Genomic DNA, 24116 nt, shown 5'->3' with positions numbered 1-24116 from the left:
AATTTCTCTTTTCAATCCTGCTTCACTAGGAACACAAACCCTGTTTCTAAATCTCAAAGAGCCATCATCATGTATATGAAATTCTGTCACAAGGCCAGATTCCACTTTGCCCCTAAGTTTTTGCAACTGAGGATCATTCAACTGGGCCTCTTTAATCCGCTCTAATAATGTAGGTCGAACCTGCAGATTAGCTAACTGGGCCCAGACCCATGATGCTACACTTCAAGACTCATCCTCCTCATATCTTCTAGGATTTGTCTCTGAGAAGTCAATAGAGCGGCGACATTCGCCGAAGATTTCCGGCTCAATGCATCTGCTACCACGTTTGCCTTACCAGGGTGGTAGTTTATAGTCAAGTCATAGTCTTTAATCAATTCCAGCCACCTCCGTTGCCTCATATTCAATTCTTTCTGACTGAAGATGTATTTCAAACTTTTGTGATCAGTAAAAACTTCGCAAGACTCTCCATAGAGATAGTGCCTCCAAATCTTCAATGCAAATACAACAGCTGCTAACTCCAAATCATGAGTAGGATAGTTTTCTTCATATGGCTTCTGCTGACGAGAGGCATATGCGACCACCTTATTTTTCTGCATTAAAACACATCCTAGCCCCTTTCTTGAAGCATCACAATAAATGGTGAAACTTTCACCACTAACTGGAAGAGTTAGGATTGGTGCCGATATCAACCGCGTCTTCAACTCCTGAAAGCTCTTTTCACATTCTTCATACCACACGAATCTAACTCCTTTCCGAATCAACCGAGTCATGGGTGCGGCAATCCGAGAAAAATCTTCCACAAATTTTCTATAGTACCCAGCTAATCCTAGAAAACTGCGGATCTCAGAAACATTATGTGGCCTTTTCCAATCAACTACGGCTTCTACTTTCTAAGGATCAACAGATATTCCCTCCTTTGATATCACATGCCCCAGGAAAACAACACTATCTAACCAGAACTCGCATTTCTTCAATTTTGCAAATAACTTCTCCTGTCTCAAGGTCTCAAGGACCACTCTCAAATGCTGCTGGAAGAGTTAGGATTGGTGCCGATATCAACCGCGCCTTCAACTCCTGAAAGCTCTTTTCACATTCTTCAGACCACACAAATCTAACTCCTTTCCGAATCAACCGAGTCATGGGTGCGGCAATCCGAGAAAAATCTTCCACAACTTCTCTATAGTACCCAGCTAATCCTAGAAAACTGCGGATCTCGGAAACATTATGTGGCCTTTTCCAATTAACTACGGCTTCTACTTTCTGAGGATCAACAGATATTCCCTCCTTTGATATCATATGCCCCAGAAAAACAACACTATCTAACCAGAACTCGCATTTCTTCAATTTTGCAAATAACTTCTCCTGTCTCAAGGTCTCAAGGACCACTCTCAAATGCTGCTCATGCTCAACCTAGCTTCCAGAATAAACAAGAATGTCATCAATAAACACCACCACGAACCTGTCCAAAAAGGGCTTGAACACCCTGTTCATCAAATCCATAAAAACCGCAGGAGCATTCGTTAAACCGAATGGCATAACTAGAAACTCATAATGCCCATAGCGAGTCCTGAATGCTGTCTTTGACACATCTTCAGACTTAATCTCCAACTGATGATAACCGGAACGAAGATCAATCTTGGAAAAGACTTGTGCGTCCCGCAACTGATCGAACAGGTAATCAATCCGGGGCAAAGGATACTTATTCCTCATTGTCACCTTGTTCAACTCACGGTAGTCAATGCACAGTCGGCATACTACCGTCTTTCTTTTCCACAAACAACACAGGTGCTCCCCAAGGGGACACACTCGGCCTTATAAACCCTTTTTCTAATAATTCTTGTAATTGATCCTTCAGTTCTTTCATTTCTGCAGGAGCCATTCTATAAGGAGCTTTAGAGATTGGTGCAGTACCGGGAGCTAAATCAACAGAGAAATCGATCTCTCTATCTGGAGGCAATCTAGGGAGATCATCAGGAAACTCCCTCACCACTGGTATATCTTCCAGATCCAACTCTTTTTGTCTACTATCTACTACTGCAGCCACATATAAACGTTCAATTTTCATGGCTGAAACAATCTTTGGGGAAGCATAAGCACCACTTCCTACAAATCTAAACTCTCCTTCTCCTGGAATTTGAAAGCTCACTCGCTTTGCTCGACAATCGACAGTAGCGAAGTGAGAAGATAACCAGTCCATTCCCAGAATCACATCAAAATCTCGCATGTCTAATACTATTAGATTCACAAATAATTCCCTTTCCTCTATTCTGATAGTACACATCTTGCAGACCTGGTCAGCTAATAATTCATCGCCTACCGGTGTACCCACATAACACATAGTCCAAAGGTACAGAATGTAAAGCATGCTCAGACACATATACAGAAGATACAAAGGAATGAGTGGCACCAGGATCAAATAAAACATGCGCAAATCCAGAAGCAACAGACAAAGTACCTGATACAACTGCTCCTGATGCCTGTGCATCCTGCTGAGTCATGGCATAAGCTCTACCCTCTGCACGCGGTCTACCACTGCCCGACTACTGAGCAGATGATGTCTGTGCTGATGTATGTGCTGACGGAGTACACCCTGACTCAGATCGATGTCTTAACTAACGGGGACCTCGGGGCAGGGACTGGAGGGGCACTCGGATTCTGGGGCCTCTGTACTGGCCTAGGCTCTGGCTCTCTCATCGGACACTGAGCAATCCTGTGGCCCTGCTCGCCACATCTAAAACAGGCACCCGATACATGCCTACACAATTCAGCGCGATGAAATTTTCCACAGACAACACATGTCGGCCTAGGCCGAGAAGTGGCTTTATCCTGCATCCCTTGACTAGGATAGCGCCCCTGGGAACTACGCGGCCCAGATGAATTCTGTGGCCTCTCATATGGCTGGTATCTCACAGATCCCTGAGAACTCTGACCTTTAGAGGCACTAACATCTTTGCTTTTCATCTTTTGCTCCTCGATTTCTGAATCTTGATAAATTTTCGAAACCAACTCTATATTCTTTGCCCTGTCCACCAATTCATCATAGCTAATTGATTTCACTGAAGCCAAGCTTATCTGAATGTAGGATTCTAATCCTTCCTCGAACTTAATCTTCTTAGCAATTTCATCTGCTATTAAAGTAGGTGCAAATCGAGCCAACCTATCAAATTCAGTCTCATATTCTTCAACCGATCTCCCATTTTGTTTTAGCTTCATGAAATCCCGTACTAAATTACGACGCATACTAGGTGGAAAGTATCTAGCATAGAAAGCATTACACAAATCTTGCCACTTGAATGACTCTGGTTTATTTGCATTCACCCTCTGAATTCCTTCCCACCAGTCAAGAGCATTGTCTTCTAACATATATGTTGCATATCTCACTTTCTCTTCGTCATCTTTACAATTCATTGCCCGAAATGCTTTTTCTACTTTTCTCATCCAGGCTTCTGCATCATGAACACTTCCAGTACCCCAAAAAATCCTAGGAGCCATTCTCATGAACTCAGATATGTCATGAGTATGCACGTTCTGAGCATATGATTGGGAAGGCAGTAGAGATCTCTGCTCTCGAACAAACCCCACTAATTCTTGAACTAGTTCTCGTACAATGCCTGGCTCCTCCACCCTGCTCTCTTGATGTATGGTAGGCTTAGGAGCAACTTGCTGAGAAGCAGATGGTTGATCTTGAGGTACCTCTTCCATCAAATCATCAGGGACTCTGCCCTGAGAGTTCTCCTTTCGACCATTCATTCTCTTAGTACGAGGTTTCTTAGGCGGTGCCATTCTGATGCGACCACAACAACACATTTAATATCAGAATATGTAATTTAACTGAATAATAATAATAGCACTAAATAAGTAACAAAATTTACACATCTTTGGAGCACATAACTAATCATATTTGTCTTGTTCCTGCACAACTCGCCCACATTCTAACCAGGCGTCCCCGGTGCACATGAGTTTATTATGCAGTTTCTAATTAGCACAACTAATTCATATGCAAACAGGCGTCCCAGATGCACATAAATCCATCGTGCTATTTCCTAATTGCTCGTTGCCTAATTTCTACGCAACTCTCAATCTCTTTTTTTTTTCTACTTGGTTGCCCTAACAATCTTAAACCTAAGCTTTGATACCATTTTTCTGTCACACCCGGAACCGAAGGCACGACAGACGCCGCGTACCTGCATAATAAAACCTCACAGGCATGCAAGGCTTTCTTATAGCACATCAAGATAACACCAAAGATAGATCCACAATTTACTTGGGAAGCAGTAAGAGCAACTAAACCTTCTAAAGCTTTATATACAGACAACCACCAAAATACTTATTACAACCCTCAAAACCATACAGACGATACGAGTTTAATTATATCCATATACTTCCCAAAACAACAAAAGCAAAAGCTCACATATGGTTCTAGTCCAGAAAATCGAGCAAGCACTGGGTAGATCGCCTGTCACGACTAGCCTTCGGAACCTAAAATGTTATAATCCACAGTGAGCTCGAAAGCCAGCAAGTAATATAGTTCAACTAAATCTAAACCTAAAAATGCAGAAAACAAAGCAAAATCATATTTTCGGAATTTACGGAGTCTATATAAAGAGAAATACAAAATCAGAATCAGAATAACAGTGCTTATCAGAAAATGCATAGTAACAAAACGATGCTCATGTGCTAGGAGGCAGAAACAGAACTGTAAAAGCAACAGATATCAGATACAAGTCGACAGGGTCAATTGTTTAACCTCCTTTGACATAAGAGGGCCAACATATCATCCCAATGGCGGAGGTATAGACACACCAACCATCATGAGCCAGACACGAGGGGCATTATAAAATGCTAACCTCATGAATTTTCTAAATAAATATATCCAAAGTTACAAAATCAGATGTTAAAATAGCTGTTTCAAATAATAGTTTTATTGGAAAATCTTTTCAAAAATTTTGCATACGAAGATTGCTAAAGTCAAGCTAAATACTTACAATACAAGCACTCCCCAATTCTACGAACAATGTTTTTCAATTACCTGCATAAAGAATTATTTATGAATTAAAATATACTCTAACATAACTATAACAAGCTATAACACACTCAAAAGGGTTTAATTTTACAGCCCAAAGCCTAAATCAGAAATTTCCTCAAAGTATAATTTTCTCTCCAAAAACCCTCGAAGGTCAAGATTTCCTAACTGCTTGATGGAATTGCCCAAGGCTAGACTCGTTGGAAAGCTCGCGAGGAAACGATTCTAACGGATTTAACCAAGCCATCGATAAGCTACCGGAAAAGATTCTGCGGCAAAAAGAGGCAAAATCCCCCAATTTACTAAGCCCTGGAAAAACAAGAAAGCCTATTCTAGGAGATAATCAAAGATTAGAACCCAAATCTTACCTCCAATGCAAAAAATCCGCTGATCGGGCTCCCTTTTCAGGCAAAATCTTCCCTTTCCCTATTTCTTTCACCGACAACCCCTCTCTGTTTCTGTCGAAGAAACAAGAAGCTTCTGTTTATAAAAGCTAGTCTTTGGTAAAAAGACAAAAATACCCTTCCTCCTTTAATGTTAAATTAAAAGAGTTTAGGGCATTAGGGGTATTTCAGTTAAGGTCCTGAAATTAGGCTGAACGTACTTATTGGAACATCATATAGTCTCCTGGTGCATCATCTAGGCTCCTCAAAGAGCTTGTGGTATGATTTATTCTTATCTTTTGTAGATGAAACTTCATGCTTTTAATTTCGAGCACGTTACAGCCATGATCTTGGATGTGTTTGCCGACTCCGTTTTTCAATAAATTCTCAATGTCACTAGTCGTGCTTGGTGTCCTAGTGATTTGGTCTTGTGATGGTCTTTGCAAGCTTTATGATTGTCGCTATCCTCTATAGCCTTCACTTCCTTCAATCCCTTACGAAAGGTAACAAAATTTTGGAGATTAAAGAATGTAACTACTTTTTCTTTGTAGGAGTATGTGAGCTTGTTATTGTAGTAGTAAATTAGAAAAGTTTATGGGCAAGCTCATCTCCCTTAGCCAACTGATTTTGTTCATGGACTATAAATTTTCATGATGGATTTTTATCTTGGGTAATGGATCATCTAATTTCAAGAAAAGTAAAGCAAGGGAATCTGCCAACTTCCTTTTGTTTGGGTGCACAGGCGCTGAGTATTCCATAGTAAAGCTAAATTCTTGGGTCTCATAGAAGGTTTCCAATTTCACTAAGGGCCCGTTTGGATACGTCCCATTTTGTATTTGGATTTGGAATTGAGTTTTGACTACAAATTGAATAGATCCGGCAGCTCATGTAGAGGGAGACAGAGAGGGAAGGGGGTACTTCCTAGTGGAGGCGAGAGGTTGAGGAGCAGAGAGGGTGAAGGAAACTGCAAGATCTGTGGATTTCCAATTTCTTATTTCCACAGCTTATTTAGAAATCTGATTTTTTTCACTGTCAGCTGCTGAATTAGAAATCCAAGAATTTGATCCGATCCAGATTACAAAGCAAAAAGGGCTGCAAATGTGAGAAATCCAAATCAAAATCTTTTCGGCATCCAAACGGGCTCTAATTGGATTTTTGGATCTCGTATGTGCTTTTTGTTGACGAAAACCTTTTATTTGACTTGTTGAGGACAACCTTTTATTTGATAGGCATCTATTGAACAAGTCTCACAGCTGAATGTTATCCATGAATGCTTCGAAGTCACTTCAGGAGTAAGGGTAAGTAAGAGAAAAATCTGAGTGTTGGGGGTTAACGTTGAGGATAGTCTAGTATATGAAATAGCATCCTTCTTGCATTGGAGAGCATCTTTACTCGATACGTACTTCAGGCCAAAATGGAAAATTGGAGGAATGTCTGAGTTTTAGTGGTTAATATGGAGGATAGTGTAGTATATGAAATAGCATCCTTCTCGGATAGTAAAGCATTTTGCTTGATACGTACTTGGGAACTCGAGGAGGAACGATTTGAGAAGAACCCATTGCTTGGAAGGGTAATCTACTTTCACTGTCATTGGGTGGCAGATTCCATTGGTTAAGTCAGCAATCATAGATAAGATTATCTTATATGAGTTTCTTTTCCAATGCGTAATGATTTTGATAGACCATCTAATTTGTTGTAGGACTTGAGGAGCGAGGGGTTTTGCTGACTGTGGGCAAGTTTAAAAAGAACCTAGTATTAGTTGGAGGAAGTATTCAAACCAATAAATGAAAATATTAGCTGAAAAAGAATTCAGGTTTCTGATATTGTAAAGATTGGTTACAAGGAACCTCTAAATTTGATTATCCAATATATTGTTTTTAAGGATCCAATCAAAGTACCCTTATTCAAGTGCACTTGTCTGATACTGTGATATAGTGGTACTATATTGTTTTGAAATAGGTTTAAGTATTGCAGATGAGAGTAGTATATTGGAAATTTAAAACTAGTAAAAGTAAACAAGGCATTGTAGGGACATGACTAATTAGGTTTGGTGGAGAGGAGAGGGGAGGACATTGTGGAAAGACACTAATGCGAGTTATGGACTATCCCTTGATGGATTGGATGCTGGGATCATATCAAGGTTGGTGGAGTTGGGGGTCTAGAAAGTTGTGAGGAAAGTGTAGGAGCCTTTGAAGGTACGGGTAAAGTTTAAGTTCAATCTCATCGGTTTTGGAAGGTTAATGGTATAGTTTCTATTATTTGTCGACTTTTAAAGTATTTACAAGTTAATTGAGGTTAAAAGAAATAAAGCATGTGAGTCATGATATTCGAGAGGACGAGGTGTCAGGCATATTTACTCAAATATAAGATTTCCCATGGCTGTTGAATTTTTTTTGTTAGGTAAGCTGAGATTGAACCTCCGATCTCAAGGTTGAAGAACAAAGCCTTAACCAATTGAGCCAGAGCCTCAACCTCTATGGCTCTAGAATTTGTTGGGATCTGCGTTTGAAAAAGACAAATGATTGATCATCTTCACTGTAGAGGCCTTTGATAGATCACCAACACATGCGCCATATGTTTGACATTAGAGGAGTTGTGAGATCACCTAATTTTTAAATATTCACATGCAGCTTCACTTTGGCATCCCCAATTCATATTGTTTGACTGTACTGGCTATGCTTGGGTCCATTCCTTGTTAGAGGTCTAATCAAGTCGTAACGTGGAGCCTTGGACTAGTGGCAACATTGTTGTTTATACAGAAAGAGTAGATTGAATGGATTTTTAGGCACAAAAGGCCAAGAGTAAGAAAAATAACAAAAATTATTATCAAGGTGGTTAAAGAGGAGTTTAGGGCATTGTTTGTGATGTAGGTCAGGGAAGAGAAATAGGAGAAACTAGAAGAAGAATGAGAGGAGTGAAGAAGAATAGGAGAAGAGGAAGAGGAGAACTAGAAGTAGGAGAAGAGGAGAACTAGAATTAGAGGAAGAAGCAGAAATATGTAGAGGGGAGAAATCTTTTTTTTGAAAGATGACATATTTCATTGATACTATGAAGATTACATTGGGGGCCAGGAGTCCCAGCCTGCATTACATAGAATCAACCAAAGAGGTCTAGGGCAAACCCTAGCCCAAGAAAGAGCGAAAATATAACAGGGTTCAAGACCCTTTTTCCGTTCCTCATTTTTCTTGACTAATCACATTAAAAGGGACTTCCAGACAAAATTGCCTCGAGCAGCGAAAGACCATGGTCTCTCAAGCTATTGAGGAGCTAAATCTTTTCTCGGCACATCTAGGATCTGGAATAACCTAACGTAGAGACTGACCCCTACAAGCTTTCCTATTAACCATTCCAGCAATTTACCTTTCCACCAACCTATAGGAAAACCAGCGTCATATATTCCCCCACCTCGGTACTGAATTCCCCATATTCCTTCAATCTTCTGCTTCCCAACCTCCCTCTATTAGTTAAAACAATCAGGAACATCCTATGTAATTAGGGTTCCACCAGAAATCAAACACACTGCTCCATAACTAACGAATTCACCTTAAATAAAATCTTTGGGAGTCAATACGCACCCCCTGAAACAGTACTCTTCGACGACCTCTCAAGATATGATCCTTTAATCTCATAATCCAGCTTCTGGTCCAGCCTCCTTGACTCTTTCTACTTTCTCCTCTGCGACTCTGGCTTTCATTGCAAGGACCATTTCTCTAGTCTTTCCTAGGTCTTCTTGATAAGAGATCCCAAAGACGTCTCTGATTGCTAAGAAATCATTACAACCCTCAAACTCTGGGTGCTCAGGTTCCTCTAGAGTCGACGATAACAAAACACCTTGTCCTTCATCATTTCTACTGGACCCGTTCACTAATCGGTGACCATTTTCCACCTCTGTGATACCTCGCCCCAGATCCAGGTGGTCAGCACTCAGGTTCTCGCTCCCCTTTTCCAAGCTTAAGATCGCCAAATGTTTCTCCTCTTCCCACAGACGCCTTTAGATTCGCCTTTTCTTTTCTAACACCTTGCTGAAAATGGGCAAGTTATGAAGGTGCGTGTGAAGTTCTTCCTCATTATTCATGGTGATCTGTGAAGGAGACAATCCCGAAATTCAACTGACTTCTGCCCTTTCTTTCATCCACTGTTTTTTGAGAGGAGAGAGTAGCTCGTCACCCGGTGTAGGCGATTCCTTCCTCGTAAGCTTTTCATTATATTTGAGATTTTTTAGGAGTTCAAGATCTCCATCCCATCTAGGTAATGTCACCCTTGGTTGCATTAGTTGTATCCTCATATCGATCTTTACCAAACATTCTTGAGTTAGGCGAGTTTTGTAGAGTTCGTAGGTAATGATGATTTTCATACTCAAAATTTTTATTTCTAAATTCTTTCTTTCGATACATACACTTAATCTTCCTGTTAGAGGGGAGAAATCTCCATTCAATTAATCATCAAAAGCTCTAATAATCTATATTACATAAGGCATTTATATAGGCAATTGAAGTAAAATTCCATGGAAAACAAATAAGTTCTAAATTCTAGAAACTAAGAACATGAAAATATAAATCCTAAAAATTAAATCCCATGGCAATAAATCCCTAAAAGTCATAATGGGCAAATATGCCAATTATTTGGCCTACAATCTGCATCATTCTCCCCCGCTTGAAAAGAACTCGTCCTCGAGTTCTAGTCCACCTGGATCAAATATGTAGACGATCCACTCAAGCAGCTGTGGGAGTCGTAATCCGTCGGAAGCACTCCTGATGTCTAATGCTCGTGATATCCGTGAGAATAGCCAGAAATGCAGCTGGAGCGATAGGAAAGAAATCGCCCGTGTAGAATCATAACGACTCGAACCTCTATTGAGAATCAATGAAGCTGGGAAAATGACAAGTACTCCTCTTAGACTAGCGTGATGACTGTAGGTAGTACCAAGCTATGACCATCATCTAAAAGGTCATTACCAATAAGCTCATCCGTGGATATCTGATGCGACTCAGTGATGTCAGACTGACAAATCTCCTGAAGATCGACATGTGCACTGAAATCCTCTCTTTCAACCGCCACGATCATCTCGATCAGAGCATCTACTGGAGAATCAATCCAGTCTCTGTGCTCATGTACTGATATGGAATCGGCATCGTCAATGAACTGCTCGAGCTCTGCGAATCCAAAACGATTGGGCTTGTCGTCTTGTCATTTCTCTAGCTCGGTAGATAGTCGCTCGGTAATCATAGCCACAATACTCATGATATGTTTCTAGAGCATCGATCCATCGTAAACATGCATCCTCATAGTAGCTATAGGGAGTGTACTCTTGCAAATATCGATCGCCGTACCCATCAAAATATAGAACACATGGTGGAACCATTGGGATCGGTGTCAAACAATTAAATCAACCGTCTGATATGTATGTCATGTCGAATGGAACACAATGCTTTTCGCAGATTTCAGATTGGATGCTAGAAAGCTCTTGATCGGATGATGGGACATGATCGAAGGCTGAGATTTCTTCTGAAATTGGGCTGATAGTTGCTTTCTTCTACTAAAATTAGATGGATGTGCTCTGCTGGTTGCACAGAACAACTTCTGTGTTGAGGTCGCGAATAAATTCCAAGTGGAAACTGCCCAGATGAAGAGAGAGAGAACTAGAGAGAGTATAGAGAGAATGAAAAGAGAAAAGAAAATTCTATTTCTGTTTTCTTTTCTTTTTCCTATTTTTTTTTTGGGGGAGGGGTGCCTAAAGGTAAAAAGAGGGGGGTTAATTGGTGTTTTTTACTGAGGAAGGGGTGCCCAAGGGGGAAAAGGGGGGGGGGTGCTACCCTCTCTTTTCTTTTCTTCTATTCTCAGACGCACGTGATTGAGAAGTTACGTGGATCATTAATGGAAGAGGAGGGGGTGTCCAAGGAAAGAAGAGGGGTTACCTTATATGTGTATATATATTCACTTATACCTTTTAATCTGTAACCTGGGTTACTTGGTAAAAGGAGTTAAAGTGAAGTTGTGCTTTCACTTATGCAAATAAGGATTACCTGTGATTGGCAGTTACTAGGTAATTGAAAGAATAAGTTGCCTTCTTCTTGTATAACTGATGCAGGCTATTTGAAAAAAAAAGAAAAAAGAAACTTGAGTTTCCTTCTTCCTTAAGAAATAGAAATAGCAAGTTTTCTTTTTCTTTAGGACAACAGTGGCCGGCGATAACTTTCCGGCGAGGATACACCGTTAATCAGCTGCAAGAGGTGGTGAAATAGTAAGTTTTTTTTGGGTTCAGGTACTGATTTCTGGGTGAGTTAAAGAAGGGGTTTGGGGGTAGGTTTCAGGACTCGTTGTGGGCTGAAGATCTGCAGATTTGGTGAAGGCCTAGGCTGTTGGAAATCAAGGTTTTTTTTAGGAAGGGTTGGGTTGGTTTTTTTATATGAGGCTAGGTCTTGTGGGTATAAAATCTGGTTGGTACAAAGGGTGCGAAATAAGGCTGGGAATCATGGCTGTATTCATTAACAGGTAATAGAGTTTTGTTGGTAGCTTTGGGATGACAGAAAAGAAGCGTGGGGCTGTGTGAGGGACTGGTTGGTTAAAACAAAGGGTTGTTAGGTTAGGATTTAAAGGTGTTGAAGTGACTGAAAGTGGAAGTTTTGGGTTGGTGTTTATGTATGCTTTTGGAGGGTTTTCCGGACTGAGATTGGAGGTGAGACGGCAGTTTTGGATGGCAAGATATAGAAGAGAAAAAGATAGTAATCTCAGGACTGAATCTTGGTATGCGGGTGAAATAGAAGCGGCTGTTTAGGTGTTGGTTTTTGTATCAAACCTGGATGTTGGTGCTATGTGCTTTCTCGGACTGAAATCGTCCCTTCGTGGACCTTTTGCTATGAAGAAATCAATGGAAACTCTACCAAATTGATGTAGGTCAGGGAAGAGAAATAGAAGAAATCCATTTTTCAAAAAAAAAAAAAAAGAACTGGAAGAAATAGGAGAAAAGAGAAAAAAAACAAGAGAGAAGAAGAATAGAAGAAGAAGAATAGGAGAAAAAGAGGAAGAGAACTAGAAGTAGGAGAAGAGAAGAATGAGAGGAAGAAGCAGAAATCTGTAGAGGGAGAAATCTCAATTCAACTAATCATCAAAACCTCTAATAATCTCTATTACATAAGGCCTGCATATAGGCAATTGAAGTAAAATTCCACGGAAAACAAATAAGTTCCTAAGTCTAAATAACATGGAAAATAAAAGCTCTAAAAACTAAAAACATGGAAATATAAATCCTAGAAACTAAATACCATGTAAATAAATCCCTAAACGTCATAATGGGCAAATATGCCACTTATTTGGCCTACAATCTGCATCAGTTTGGTTGTGCAAAATCCAGGATTTTGTATGGGTTTTGGGTGCCATGTCATAAAAACCTTCGTTTGGGTGCCATTAGAGGAATGAAATCCTTAAGGACTACCTAGGATGTCTCTTTTTCTCCTCCCTGTCTAGTGACGTGTCATGCTAACAAACTCCCAACAAAATCGAATCAAAAGACCACCTTTTGGATTGATATCTCTCTCTCTCTCTCTCTCTCTCTCTCTCTCTCTATATATATATATATATATATATATACATATATATATATATATACCCTCTACTGCTACTTACCACTATTCTATGAAGTAACTGCGAGGAGATTCCAAGGTGTGTCTCCTCCCTGTTGACTACTTGCAACACTACTCTACGAGGTAACTACCTACAACCAAACAGAGCCCTAATTGAATGGACAAACTAATTGAATTATGGAAGTGTCACCAAGGCATTCACTAAAGTTAATCTTTAATTGGTTTCCTCTTTGAAATCACATGGAAGCTAATACATGATGCTTAGTTGGGAATCACAATGGATTGGTGAAACTCAAATGTGCAGTTGGAGTTGGAGTGAGAGACCCAATGATTTGCAGGATTAACTCTTCTACATTGACTTAATAATGTAGGATCAATAAAGTCATGTAGGATCAATCAAGGTTTTAAATTTCGGTTTCGGTGTCCGTTTCGGCCACCACCGAAACCGAAACGTTTCGGTTTCAGGCTAAAATTTCGGTCGAAATCATGTAAAAATATGATTATGGTTTCATTTATTTTTTTAATTTTGACCGAAATGTCTAAAATTTCGGCGATTTCGGTTGAAATTTCAGTGGAAATTATAACATTTCGGTGTACGTTTTTAAATTTTCGGTGGAAATTTTGTAAAAAAGTCAAAAAATCGGGGACATTTAGGCAAAATTTCGGAATTTCAGTGAAATTTCGGTAAAAGTTTGGCGAAATCTTTTAAAGAAATGACTTCATGTGAATTTCGTTTCGGTTTGTGCTGAAACCGAAATATTTCGGCCGAAACGAAACGTTTCGGCTGAAATTTAAAACCATGGGATCAATAGAGGAAGTTCTATTCAATCCTTTACTTATGCAAAATTGTCCAAAATATCGTTGAAATTGGATTTTCTACTTTCTGAAAAATAATTCATGTCTAACCTTTCAATATATCTCAAATATCTCTGTTAGGCTTTATCTAGATGATCCATGTTGAAATTGAGTTGATTTGTTCATTGGATCTTAAGATCAACTCAACTTTGAAAACCAATCGTTGATATTCAACTCTCATATCTTAGATCATATCAGATTTGATAGATCACCCAAGTGCTCTTAGCAAAGCCCTTGAATAAAATTTGAAGTTTGCAACTAGAAATCAAAGATCTAAGATTTTTTTTAATTTTTAAAGTATGGAAGTTGATGGTTTAGACTTTAGATATCACACTCTAAGAAAATAACAAAGATAGAGAGCATAGTTTCCAGAGCATCACACCACTGGATTGGAGACGTCAGACCAACAGATGATTAAAAATTCAGTTCAATGTTTAAAAGCGAAGAAAACTCTTCACCTACACAGAGCTCTGAGTTTTATTTCATTCATAAGACATAGTAGTATGACCATGAGGCCTAGATATATTGGGAAGATGGAATGGTTCTAGAGAATTCCAAAGCCCTTGCCCAAGCCCAGAACCCCAAAAGACGTAGTTTCCCCACTAGAAATTCTCCCTTTCAAATCTCACAAAAATAGTATTCTCCCCCTTCTGCACAAATTTCAACCCCCGCCCCCCAACTTAATTAATGGGAGTGGAGTGGGCCCTCTTTTTATTTTATTTTATTTTTTAACTTAAGTTATTCCAGTGATCTACACGATTCTTTCAAAATATCTAAACTGTCCTTTTCACTTAAAACATGAAACACAAGACTCTTCTCAGGCTTCTAACTCTCAGAAAGGCCCACACTCTTATTATAGCTCCATGCCAAGGATTGGAGTTGACTACTTTACATACGGTTCGTAGAAATGATTATTCTACCCTTTCTTGGCCCTAGAATTATCTACTCGGACAACTTTAAAGAAAAGTCGAGCAATATGCACTACATCTGATCTCTTGTTGCATGGTAAGAAATGCGCCATCTTCAAAATCATATCCTTGCAGAGTTTTCGGCAGTCCTAAAACAAAGTACATGCTGTTATCTAGGGCTCATGAGGAACTGGTAATGTCCGGTGTTCTGCTTTCTACCTTCCTCTAGTTGCCATGTCCGGTGCTTCTAGACTGTCTTTGCAACATGTCTTCTAGTAATGGCCAATAGGAGCAGTCTTAAACCATATCAATGGTAGGGGTGCAACTCGGGTTGGGTTGGGTCGGGTTGAGGCCAACCCGAACCAGACCCAGGCAACCATTTGCTCAACCCGAACCCGACCCAAGTTCCAACCCGACAAGGTTCAACCCGACCCGACCTGAGGAACCCTTTTTACCAACCCGAACCTGACCCGACCCGAGTTCAACCCGACCCAACCCAAGATTTTAAGCTTATATAATTAAAAAAATTATTAAAAACGTCGGGTTCACTCGGGTCGGGTTGACCAAGCCCTCAACCCGAACCCAACCTGAACTCAACCGGGGTTGAGAAAACCAAGGAAGCAGGATTCTTCCCTGGGAGTGGGGGAACCTCGATTCCCCGGTTTTCGAATCCGAAACGGAAATCTTCTCGAATCCCCAAAAACTGGGAATCCCGGTTCGGATTCGCCGGAAACCAGATTCCTACTTTTGGGAATCGCGGTTTATGATTCCCACTTTTGGGAACCGCGGTTTAATGTTATGTGAAACACGATTTTCCGGCAATTTCCCGGAGATTCCTCGGCGATTCGCAACTCCCCAACGATTCTCGACGACTCCCCGATGAATATCCGGTGACTCTCCGGCGACTTCACGATTCCCGCTTCCGACCATTCCGGGAGCCTTCGATTCCCGCTTTCGATTCCCGTTTTGATTCCCTCTTTCGATTCCCACTCTGGCAACTTTGGAGAAACCCAACCCGACTTTTTTCCGGGTTGAACCCGTCGGGTTCGGGTTGAGCCTGCCCAAGTTGCACCCCTAATAAATGGTCCTATCTCGGCCAAAGTGTCCCGAAGATCATCCAGTGTGTAGTTCCCATATTACCTAGGCAAGAACAGGTTAGTGTCATTAAATAGATTCTTTTGACAATTGTATTCTGTTTCTTTTTCTCTCATTAATGATATTTTACCATTAAAAATTAATGTCATTAAATGGATAACTATCATGTATAGAGTAGGTTGGATGTTTATCTAGATGTCATATTGCCCAAACTCAATGCATCTGCTGCTTCGGTTTCCACGCCCGCACATGGTTAAGAAGAAAGTGTATTCATGTAGAAAAGCACTCCATTTCGCATGGTTGGGATTTGATTTATCCTAAGAGTGTAGATATTTCAGCACTTGATGATTGAGTCAAGCTTGAACTATTTATATAGAAGAAGATAGGGGTCCAGCTCGATAAACCAATTTTTTTATTTTGTTTGTCCTCGGAAACGTCTTTTTTTTTGTTTCATCATGAGTGTTTCTGGAGCGGGAAAAAAACAACAAAAACATGTTGGTTGGTGCTAATTTTATTTGCCAAACGTGTTTTTCAATCTTAAAGTCAGAAAAACATGATAAACATTTTTTGGGAACCTTGCCAAACGGCCCCTTAGTTTCCACACCAGCCATATGCTTAGGAAGAAAGTGTATTCTTGTAGAAAGGCACTCCATTTCGCATGCTTTGGATTTGGTTTATTCTGAGAGTAGATTTTTCAGCACTTAATTATTTGAGTAAAGCGTGAACTCTTTATATAGAAGATAATTTCAGTATACTAGATCTTACGCGATAGCATAAACCTCCTTATCGTAAGTAGAGTATCGATGGTTTGCCTCATTTAACTGCTCACTGAAAAATGATATAGTCTTACCCTATTGACTTGAAACTCCTCCAATTCCTACATTAGATGCATCGATGGAAACCTCAAACATGTTGGAGAAACCTGGAAACTCTAATACTAGAGTTTCTATCTATCCGTTTCTTGAACTCCTTAAAGGCTCTAGTGGCTGCTCTGGTCCATAAGAATTCACCTTTTTTCTTTCAGTTGTTGATTGGAGCCATTATGGTACTGAAATTTCTGATGAACATTCAATAAAAGGTTACCAATCCATGAAAGCTTATGACTACGTGAATATTCTTCAGAACTGTCCAACAAGTATAGCTTTCATCTTGTCGGGATTTGGTTCCACTCGTGTTGAAACTCCGAAAGCAAGACATATGATTTTGGGGCTCATAAATGAACATTTCTTTGAATTCACATTGCGCTTCTCTTGCCTCATTTAACTGCTCACTGAAAAATGATAGTTTGACCCTATTGACTTAAAACTCCTCCAATTCCTACAATAAAAGGCTACCAACTCTGTTGTTAAAATCTTACGATTTACGATTTGAATCTTACGATTCAAAACGATTCGTGGGTTGAACGATTTGTCGGACGAAGAATCTTTTTTTGTAAAAATCTTACGATCCAAGTACGATTCGACTTTGAATCATGCGACTTTGATGATTTCTACGATTTTTTTTACGATTCTGTCTGTTTTGGATTTTGAGAATTGATTGTGATTTAAAAATGAAAATCATTTCAAAATGCTTCGTCTATTGCTGACATTTCTTTGTATGATGATTATTATAGAGTTGAGTATGTGCTTTGTTTACTATTGTGATAAATTATATAATAATTTATTATATGATGAATATAGTTTGTGCTTTGTTTAGTAATTTATTGTTCGATGAATATGGTTTGTAGTTCTTATTATTAATCATAGAAGTTTATATTTAATTTAATAGTTTCAAATGGAAAATAGATAATTACTCATTTTATTCTTATTTTTTACCATTTTATATTTGTTCTAATTTTAATATACAAATCTGAAAAAATCTTACTATTTACGATCCAATTTACGATTCAATACGTTTCGAACCCTGTTACGATTTACTATTCGATTCTGATTTTTAGAACCTTGGTTACCAATCCATGCAAGCTTATGACTACGTGAATATTCTTCAGAACTGTCCAGTCGAGTATAGCTTTCACCTTGTTGGGATTTGGTTCCATTCTTGTTGAAACTACGAAAGCAAGACATGATTTTGGGGCTCATAAATGAACATTTCTTTGAATTCACATTGCGCTTATCTTGTCAAAAAACTCTCATTACCTAATAAATATGTGACAGGTGCTCTTCCTTCTTACGATAGACAAGAAGATCATTAAAATATACTGCAAGAAAGTGTCCTATGAAAGGATGAAAAACGTGTGCCATTACATGCGTAAATGTGCTGCTGGGTGCATTAATGAGGCCCAAAGGGATCAGCAACCATAAAAAAGTCCCTGCTTCGTCTTGAAGGCAATCTTTACGCATATAAATGTGTCAACAACCATCAAAAAGTCCCTCCTTCGTCTTGAAGGCAATCTTCCATTCATCTCTTAGTCTCACGTGAATCTGATGATATCCACTTCGCAAGTCAATCTTCATGAAAGTGTATCTTTAGCTATTGTGTTGGCTTATGTGCTAGCCATCACAATACCTGGGGTTTTCTCTTTCTTAATAAAATCATTTTTTAATGCTCAAAAAGCCAATCTTCTTGAGAAAAGCCTGACATCGATTCACAGTCATGGAATAGGGAGTTGATATCTAACGGTGTGGAATAGGGAATTGATATTTAACTGTGATCTTATTAATGGCATTGCTATCAATGCACATTCTCCATGATTCGTCTTTCGTAATGCTAGTATTGCACACGGGTTGAGGCTTTATCCAATGAAACCCTTTTGTAGACTTTTGTTTACTCGTTGCTATAATTTAACTTGTTCAATGGGATTCATACCACATGCCATCAAGTTATGCGCCATGATCATTGAACCAGATCAATGACGATCTAGCTCGCCAAGCAACTCTTTAGGTATCACTTCAGCGATTCTAGTTGAAAAATCGAATCCCTCTCACTGGCTCGGATAGCTTGGAAATTTAAAGCTCCATTAGTAGTTGTTGGAATATGTAACTTGTCCAAGGGCATTTAGGACTTTGTACATCCCTTTATGTTTTAGTATAAAGATGAGTCAATGGGAGATAACCCTAACTCATTCTATTTTCTCTGTCTAAACTTTCGTCTAACATGGTATCAGAGCCTTAGGAAAACCTTTTCCAGGACCGAGGATCTGCACCCCAAAATTTTTTTTTCCACCCCCCAATTCGTAGGTCTGCTGGTAAGCCTCACACCCCATCATTTTTTAACCCCCATCATTTTTCCTCCTCTCCCTTTCATCCCTTGGTAAACCCTACCACTCTTTCCTCCTTGTTATTATGTGTTAAATCTTCATCTCTTACTCTTACCCTACTTTGATTCTCGTTTGTCTTTGCGGCTCCCCTCTGTGCCTCATGGCTTCCCTCTTATCAAGCTTCGTCGATACCCGTCATTCTTGGAGCCGCGTCTAGCTTTCTTGGCTTATCCTAGTTTGCCCACCTATTTTGTTATCTCCTGTTATTCGTCTTGGTTTGGATTGTCTGTTTCTTTCTTGCTTGTTGTTATGGAGGAGGTGCTTGACAATCCTGGTGTTCGTCCGACACCCTCTTTGGCGTCTTCTTCGTCATCATCTCTCTCTGTGGATGGATCATTCCCACATAACACTACTGTTAAGTTGGATGGGGCAAACTACGTTACTTGGAAAGCAGTCGTCGAGAATACATGCATCTTCGTCAGCAGATTATCGGTTCTGGCGCTATTCCTTCCCTTACTGAGGTTTACTCCCGCGTCCAGCAGTGGTCTCCTGGTGATCCAATGATATCTGTTCCTATTGATGGTTCTGCTCTCGCGACCTATGATGGCAGTACTCGCCCGCCTCGTGGTGGAGCCTCCTCTGGTCGTGGTCGTGGTCGTGGCCGTGCCGGCCGTGGTGGTGGACGTGGCCGTTCTTTTTGCACTCACTGTCAGCGCGAGGGACATTATATTGACCATTGCTATACCCTGCATCCCGAGCTTCGTCAGGCACGCTCGGCTCACATGGGTGCTACTACTGCTTCGGCTTCAGATTGCGCTCCCTCTGCTTCTGTTCCTGCACCAGCTGATTCCACCTATACATTATCCCGTGCCGATTATGAGGAGTTCCAGCGTCTGCGGCTCAGTTCTCGTCCTCCCTCTGCAGGTTTCGCCTAGCTAGGTAGTTCACCCACTACCCTTCTATCTAGCTCAGGGTCATGGATCATTGACTCTGGCGCATCCAATCACCTGACTGGTAACTCTTCTCAGCTTTATTCTTTTCGCTCTTTCTCGTCTCCCTCTCAGTCTATCACCCTTGCTGATGGGTCCACTACACCTATCACTGGTGTTGGTCATATCTCCCCTCATCCTGCTCTTACCTTATCTTCTGTTTTATGTGTACCAAAATCACCATTTAGTTTACTTTCAGCAAATTACTAAATCTCTTCACTGTTCTGTCTCATTTTTCCCATCTTACTGTTTATTTCAGGATCTCTCGACTGGGAAGGCGATTGGAACGGGTCGTGAGGTAGATGGACTCTATCGTCTTGATAAATCTCTTCACCGTTCTGTCTCATTTTTTCCATCTTACTGTTTATTTCAGGATCTCTCGACTGGGAAGACGATTGGAACGGGTCGTGAGGTAGATGGACTCTATCGTCTTGACTACCGGCCGCCTACTGTCTTACATAGCTCTGTGGATACATTTCAGTGGCGTTGTCGCCTGGGGCATCCTTCACTTCAGCGGCTGCAGCAGACTTCTCTGGTTCCCGGACCTTTTTCTAGTTTTCAGTGCGAGTCCTGTGAACTCGGGAAGCACCTTCGTGTGTCGTTTCCGTCCCGGATCATTAGTCGAGTGTCTAGTCCTTTTGAATTAGTCCATTCTGATGTATGGGGACCCTCTAGGGTCGCGTCTACTACTGGCTTTCGGTATTTTATTGTGTTTATTGATGACTTCTCACGCATGACCTGGTTATATTTACTGAAGAGTCGATCCGACGTGTTCTTTGCTTTTCACACATTTCATTCTGAAATTAAGAATCAATATAATTGCAATATTAAATGTCTTCGTACTGACAATGCTAGAGAATATTTTTCTGATACTAATGGCTTTCAATCCTATCTCTCCCAACATGGGATTTTACATGTGCGTACACCTCTCAACAGAATGGTGTTGCTGAGAGGAAACTTCGTTACTTGCTTGAAGTAGATCGCACTCTTCTTTTCCAGATGAGTGTTCCTGAGGCATACTGGAGTGATGCCCTTCTCACGGCGTGTTTCTTAGCAAATCCCCTTCCTTCCTCTGTCTTAGAGGGTGCCTCTTCTTTCGAGATTTTATCTCCTAGTAAGGAACAGTTTCCTCTGACACCTCGTGTATTTGGATGCGTTTGTTTTGTTCATCACCTTGGACCTGGCCGTGACAAACTCGATCCCCGGTCTGAGCGTTGTGTCTTTCTGGGGTATTCCCGTACGCAGAAAGGCTATCGTTGTTATAGCCCTCGTCTGCGTCGCTGGTTTGTCTCAGCCGATGTTACGTTCTTTGAGTCTGAGGCATTCTTCCAACATGACGCGGCATCTTTCACCCCTTCTCTCGAGTCCGAGGTCTCGCTTCCCTTACCAGATCTACCTGCTTCTCTTCCGTCATCTCCTATTTCCGTGCGGCCAGCTTCTGCAGCTTCTACTTCTTCTGCCACGTTGGAGAAGCTAGCTCCACCTAAAATTACACAGCAGTATCAGTGGCGCCAAGTTACAGATAGGTCTCTTCTACCTCCTCTCGCACAATCATCTTCTGAGCCGATGATCCCTCTCTCCCGCTCTCAGGTATCTTCTCTTCCGCCTTCCTTTGTTGTTTCTTATTCTCCTATTGCATCTCGTACGAGATCCCGTTCCACTGCACATCCTATTTCTAGTTTTGTTTCTTATGATAAGCTCACCAGTACCTTCCAGAGCTTTGTTTCCTCCTTGTCTTCTATGTCTTTACCACAGTCAGTGGCTGAGGCTCTTGACCATCCTGGCTGACGTGATTCTATGAACCTAGAAATGGGCGCTCTTCATAGTAATGATACATGGGATCTGGTTTCTCTACCCCCTGGTGCCCGTCCTGTTGGTTGTCGGTGGGTTTTCTCCATCAAATACCTCCCTGATGGTACTGTCGAGCGCTTAAAAGCACTGTTAGTCGCGAAAGGATACACTCAGACTTTTGGTGTTGACTACACTGAGACCTTCAGTCCCGTTGCGAAAATTCCCTCTGTCCGTGTGCTCCTGTCTCTTGCTGTTAATCATAGCTGGCCCCTTCATCAGCTGGATGTGAAGAATGCCTTCCTCCATGGCAACTTGACTGAGGTGTATATGGAGCAACCACCAGGGTTTGTTGCTTAGGGGGAGACTTCCTCCTACGTGTGTCGCCTACGCAAGTCACTCTATGGCCTCAAACATTCTCCGCGTGCTTGGTTTGGGAGAATCAGTGAGGCAGTCATGCGCTTTGGCATGAAACAATGCGCAGTGGATCACTCAGTCTTCAGTTATCACTCTTCAGCTGGGTGTATTTTGTTGATAGTTTATGTGGATGACATAATCATCACAGGGAGCAATTCACAAGGTATACAACGTTTGAAAACCTTCTTGCAAAAGGAATTCTCTACTAAGGATTTGGGTCAACTCAGGTATTTCTTGGGGATAGAGGTTGCTCGTTCTTCTAGAGGCTTGTTCCTATCACACAGAAAGTATGTCTTGGACTTGCTAAAAGAAACAGGCAATCTTGGAGTTAAACCAGCTTCTGCACCCATGGATCCTAATGTGAAACTCGTTCCAGAAGAAGCAGAGTTGTTGGAGGATCCTGGCAGGTATCGCTGGCTTGTCGGTAAACTTATATATCTCACGGTTACTCGGCCAGATATTTCATATGTTGTTGGAGATGTCAGTCAGTATATGAGCTCTCCACGTACTTCTCACTGGGCTGCGGTGACACAGATTCTCAAGTATTTGAAAGGGGCTCCAGGGAAGGGATTGATGTTCAAAAGACATGGCCATATGAAAGTTGAAGGCTTCTCTGATGCAGATTGGGCTGGATCCCCAGCAGATAGACGGTCCACCACTGGGTATTGTACATTTGTAGGTGGCAATCTTGTTTCATGGAAGAGTAAGAAGCAGGATGTTATAGCTAAGTCCAGTGCAGAGGCTGAATACAGGGCAATGGCACAGACAAGCACGGAACTTATTTGGCTACGTTCACTTCTTTCTGAAATTGGCTTCATTTCATCTTCTCCTTCGCAGCTTTATTGCGACAACAAAGCTGCAATATACATTGCCAACAATCCAGTCTTCCATGAGCGCACCAAGCATATTGAAGTGGATTGTCATTTTATCCGTCAAAGAATCCAGAAAAGAGAGATTTGCACTGTGTTTACTCGGTCAGGGGACCAATTAGCTGATATGTTTACAAAGTCCTTAAATAAGTCAAAATTGAGTGATATATGTAACAAGCTAGGAATGTATGATATCTACATTCCAGCTTGAGGGGGAGTGTTGGAATATGTAACTTGCCTAAGGGCATTTAGGACTTTGTACATCCCTTTATGTTTTAGTATAAAGATATGAGTCAGGGGGAGATAACCCTAACTCACTCTATTTTCTCTGTCTAAACTTTCGTCTAACAGTAGTTAATGCTTTTTGTTGGTTTGCATGTTTAGATAATATTCTTAATGTTGATCACCTCCGCCGTAGACAAAAGATCATTGTCAATCATTGTGCACTATGACATAAATAGTATAGATAATATTATTTAAAAATCAGGAACCAGTAAGGAGGAGCAAAAGCAAAATTTCAGGGTAGCAGGAGGCTCAACGGATGGCTAGTTGGTTGTCTGCCGGAAGAGGACAACAGATTTTCCTGAGAGCTCTTCTTATCGATGTTGCTACAGTTTCATTGGCAAGTGAAACCCTCTAGAGAGCTCTTCCGATCGATTTTTTGACAGCTCTCCTCTTGAAACCCTCCTTGAAACTTTTTTAGCTCTAAACCCTAACAGAGCTTCCTTGGATAGATCTGGGTTTAATGGTGGAGGTTGGCCGGCAGGTGGTTATGGGGGTGATCGGATTTCGGTATACGGAAATGGAGATGATTATGCCGGTTTTAACCGAGGGGCTTGGTGGGCAGCGGTACAGGAGGCCGCCGGATTCGTTGAGGCCATGGGTTGACGAATGTGGAGGCCGTGGGATGCCGAATGAGGTGGCCGTGGGAGGTCGTGGGTTGCTGGATATAGCAGTGGAGAGGAGGGTTGAAGAAACAGATTTGGTGCCCGATTTAATGGGGGTCCGTCGGA

At 41.0% G+C, this 24116-nt stretch overlaps 1 protein-coding gene across 1 annotated transcript in view; it reads left to right on the top strand.

Annotated features, from left to right (window-relative positions):
• LOC143887075 (uncharacterized) overlaps positions 1-24116 on the top strand; it is a 33822-nt gene that overhangs the window by 3648 nt on the left and 6058 nt on the right. The gene's annotated exons all lie outside the window — the stretch shown is intronic.

The sequence above is a fragment of the Tasmannia lanceolata genome, unplaced genomic scaffold (assembly GCF_043159265.1).
Source record: "Tasmannia lanceolata isolate RefF3 unplaced genomic scaffold, GAP_Taslan_0.1 ptg000012l, whole genome shotgun sequence".
In the NCBI taxonomy this organism is placed as follows: Eukaryota; Viridiplantae; Streptophyta; class Magnoliopsida; order Canellales; family Winteraceae; genus Tasmannia; species Tasmannia lanceolata.
Note: the sequence above shows the minus strand (reverse complement) of the source record. Positions and strands in the feature narration are given on the sequence as shown.